Raw genomic sequence first — 5,293 nt, forward strand, 5'->3', positions numbered from 1 at the left:
CTCAATGCACCTCGACTGTGAACACTTCTTCCGCGCGCCTCACACCTCATACCTAGTGCATACTTTGTTAATGCTTACGTGCATCATCGCATATCATCAGCTGGTCAGTTGCTTGCTTATTCTTCTGATGCAGCTACCTGCTTATTCATCCATAATATCATTTCATATTTCAATCTCCCAGATTCTATAACTCTAATTCCAACTATCGACTAACTAGATTTCCTTTAATGAATTTGCTCATAAACATCTTAACTCTTTTACCTTAGAATTTGAGCATCAACTTCCTTTGGATCGATTAAAAATCCTCAACTCTTTCTCAAGCTTTCCTGAGGATTCTTCAACACCTTCTGAGTTTCGGATGGCAGCAACACTTTCTCTTAGGCGTAGGAAAATTTTGGCAAAACAATCTCCTTATTTACAACAGTTATTTATAGGTGGGCTTGCATGAATCATCTAACTCAATTAAACATCACTTGACATGTTAATCTTCAATCAATATTTCTAGGACTGCCACCTAGCCCACTTAACGCCTAGCATGCACTCACCTATGCAAACTTAGATGCTCGCATTCCGTCCATCTTGGCCTTTGCTAAACCCCCCAAAATGAACTTTGACGCATGCCTCTTGTTAGAATTAACTCATTTTCCTCCCTTGGACCCTTAACCACATAGTATCACATGCCTTCATCTCATCTAGTCCTTTGATTTCCATCTAAGTGTTAGTTTTATTATCTTACCCAAGAGCACACCTTCCTAACATTTTAAGCATTATACACAATCATAACATACTTTACATAATATTCAACTACATAAACACCATTAACTCGTATTCGTAGAAACTTAAACACAATTAGTTAGTAGAATAGGTTTAGGGGTTTATATTAGTCCCTAAGTTTCAAAGTGTTATAATTTTACCCATGAGAGTTTTGTTTCAATTTGGTCCCTAATTTTTAAGATTCAGACTTTCAAACTCTATTTTTCACTAAATACTTAATTAAATATGTGACTTTGATGTCTATTAATTAATCTAAAATAATTATGAAGTGAAATCTTAAATTTAAATTTAAAAATGACCAAAAAAAATAGTCAAAATCTTTTAAATTAATTAACAGCATTAACACTAAAAACTGAAAGCGATTATTTAGTGAGAAATCACAATTAAAAGTATAAATCTTAAAATCTAGAGACCAAATTGAAACACAAGTCAAATCTCAAAAACAAAATTATAACATTTTAAAACTTCAGAATTAACAAATTCAAAACTTAATGACTAAAAGTGTAGCGTTTTGAAACTTAGTGGCAAATGGAAACTAGACCCGAAATTGAGGGACTAAAATGATTTTTTTTATTTTTAAAAATTATCTAATCTATTAGATTTTAAATCAAAGTTTAAATATATAGGGCGTTAAACTTTATGTTTTGTATAATAGGTTTGTGAATTAAAAAAATGTCAAATAGTTCAATAGCCAAATTAGACAAATAAGCAAAAATGCATATTTCTGTTGAATACAAGACAAAATTATAAGTGTAAAAACTTATTGAACATGTTTTAAAGTTTAAAGACCTGTTTTGAAAAAAAAATAAAAATAAAGACCTATTACCTATGAAATTAAAAGTTCATAAACTTTGGTTTGTAATCTAAACTAAATATATATAAAAATTATATGCTTAAGTGATCTTTGAAAGCTATGGAGTCGATTAACTATTCGTTTAGTGAAAAATGACAAATCTCATTTAATATGCTTGTGTGTGTGTATATATATGTGTGTGTGTGCATGGCTAAGATCAATGACTCGTACATTTGTGAAATGTGTGGCTTATCTTCCAATAAAAATCTTCCAACAATATTATACGAAGACAATATAGTTTGCACAGCCCAAATCAAATGAGGATATATTAAAAGAGATAGAATAAACATATTTCATCGAAACTTTTCTACACTCATGATCTTGAAGAAAATGATGATATCGCTATATACCAAATTTGTTCGAACGATGACCTGTCAGACTTATTTACAAATGCATTACCAATCACAACTTTTGAAAAATTGGTGCACAACATTGGAATGCGGCGACTTGATCTTAAGTGATGTTTTCATGAGGAGAAATAAATATATTGTATTCTTTTAAGAGTATGTATTATATGAAATGTGTACTATTTTTCCGGTTTTTTCCCATTGGGTTTTTCCTAGTAAGGTTTTAACAAGACATATTTCATATATATATGTATGTGTGTATATATATATATAGACATCTAAGGGAGAATATTATAAATATCATAAAAATAGATACCCAATGCTTTGTGTCCTAAAAGTCATGTGTCATTTTTCTTGTTTATGTGTTTTATAATAATTCATGCTTGGCGTCCATGTAAGTCCGCATTCTACTTACCACTTTGCCTATAAATTGTGACATCTGATGGATCTTAAAATTTGCACATTGGTGAGAATAAAAAGAAATTTTCATATATTTCCTATTTTCATAAAATCATATTTTCTATTTCTATTATTTCTATTCCCATTAAATTATAACTTTAGTTATATTTTATTATTTTATTATTATTATTATATATATATTTCTCCATATCTGTTGTGCTCCATTACGCTCTTCAATTTCACAAGAGTGAGTACTTTTTGTACCATTTTCAAAACAAAAGAAAAAACTTTTTGTACAAGTTAATAACCTTGGTTTTTTATTTTAACCATAGGTCCAAGTGGAAGATAAAATCTCTGATATTAAGGTTGATAGTATAAGTTTGTGCTAGTTGAACTATGCACATTATCAACACATTTGTTTGATTTAACAACAAAAGTGTTTGGCATTAGAAATTTAAATTTATCGATTATGCATTTTTTTTTTAGTTTAAACTCAATAGGATAAGAAGTAACAACATTTGTGTGCATCATAAATTGCACATATCTTTTTGCAGTTCACTTCAATCCATAGTTTAAAATTTCGATTGAAATCTTGAAATTTTGGTAGGGAGTTTCAATTTTTCCCAAATTTCTTGAAATTTCCATCAAAATTAGATTATTATTGTTTATTATTATTATTATTATTATTATTATTATTATTATTATTGCAAGTAGTCATGCCAGCTCAATAAATGTTTTTTTTCCTCTCTTTTTACCATAAAAAATACTTGTTTTCAAGAAACCACATATTTTTGTTCAAATATTTTCCATTAAATTCTCGCATCATTTCACCTCAAACCAAATTTATGTGACTTCTCTAATATTCTTCTCATTTCTCTCAAGTTTTATTTACTTCTAGAGTTTTCTTTTTCTTCTTTCTTTTCCATTATGTCTAACATTATGCATTTTACATCTCTTTATGTTTAATGTTCAAATTTTTCTATCCTTATTATGTTATGTTAGTTCAATGCTATGATTTTTCATTTTTGTATCAACTCATTTTATAATAAACAATTTATAATTCTTTTATATGCAGATACTTCATGTCCTTTAATTTTGTAATTAATTTTCAATATTTGATATTATTTTGTAATTATTTTTCTACTTTAAAAAAAATTTACTCTCACATCGACATTTACACAAATATTTTACAATATACATCTAAATATTGACTTGCTTTATAGAAATGATGATTAAAAATATAGTATAATTTAGTTATGATCAAAGTTTCATCAACTAATTATAACAATTTTTGTAAAATTTCCTGAAATTTTTATCGATATCAATATTTCCATCGAGACCTTAACCCCATGACAAACTATAGTTTGATAGAACAAGTAGGCCGAAAAGAAATATAAATGAAATCCAAGATGGACGAGAATATTTTTTCAAAAGGAATATAGATTTTTCATTCTTTCTTTCTTTTTTGAAAGGGAAAGACGACTTTTTTTTCCCCTTTTGAGTTAAATCATCATATTAGCATTTATGGATGATATAATTCGAACTTATTTATATTTGTTTTTTTTCCTTTTAGGCATACTTATCTATATTGGTGTTTAGATTGGATGGGACAATATTACATTGTGCATCATCAATAATATAATACCTAACGAGTTAAAATGGTTGATCAATAAATTAAATTACAAGTTTAGTTTATAAATTATTTAGTTTTTATGTTAAAAAAAGTCATTGAACTTTAAGAAAATTTTAATATACATCCTCAAATTTTTAATTTCAAGTTTGATAGACTTATGAACTTTAAAAATATCCACTAAGTCTTTAACTTTTTAATTTTATGTCTAATAAATTCGTAAAATATTATTTTTTAAAAATATATATATTTAATCTATTTGAATTAAATTTAATTTTTATGTACATAGGAGTTTAAACTTTCTAAGAGATTTGTCAATTAAAAAAATGTCGAATAAGTTAATAACCTAATTAAAAAAACATAATTGAAAATGTATATCGGTTGACAACATATAAAATTGCAAGTATTAAAAATTATTGAAAATTCTTTTAAAGTTTAGAGATTTATTAAATATAAAATTAAAAATTTGTCAACCAAATAGAGACAAATTTGAAACATTAATATAAACTACTTGTTTAAGTGATCTTTGAAAGCTAGGCGAAATTATGAACTATTTATGTGTAATGAAAAATGGCAAATCTTATTTATTTATTTTTGAAAAATTCAAAATCTATTGAGTGAAGGAGTTTCAAATTTATGTTTAGAATTTTCTTTTCAATTCTTTGTTTTTTTTTTCGACACATGTGAAAGTGGTAAATACTTAAGCGATCCAAAGGATTTTTCTTGTCTCAAGAAAAGAAAAAAAAAATCGTTTTCAACGACTTTAATAGCAAGGTGTCATGTAATAAATTTCAAGTCAAATGCTTAATTTAAAGAGGAAAAAATCAATTTCTCCTCTCATTCACTATTCAAATCTGTTTGAGAGTGATTTTGATATGATTTATTGGTATGAGTTAAAATTGATTTTGAAATAATAAAAAAAAAAGCGCTTAACCGACCAAAAACGCTTGTCGATTTTAGTATAAACGTGTTGGAAGTTTCAAGTTGAAAAAATATAAAACCAAAAACTTTCGATCGAGTTTGGGTTGGGAAAAAAATAACGATAACGATAATAATTTGAAAAATCACACCGATTATATATATATATATATATATATGAGACAAGAGTCACTTCTTACGTCAAAAGTTGCATTGGTCAAGTTGGTAAGGAGGCTTGCTAGGAAATTGGAAATCATGAGTTTTACAATTTTAGGATGTGGTTCCTCACATAAGACACAAATGTCACAAAGATGTTCTACACAATCAAAGACAACAACAAAATAAAAAATAGTGAATCAAGAATAAACACAC

This window comes from Benincasa hispida, chromosome 10 (genome assembly GCF_009727055.1).
Source record: "Benincasa hispida cultivar B227 chromosome 10, ASM972705v1, whole genome shotgun sequence".
Lineage (NCBI taxonomy): Eukaryota > Viridiplantae > Streptophyta > Magnoliopsida > Cucurbitales > Cucurbitaceae > Benincasa > Benincasa hispida.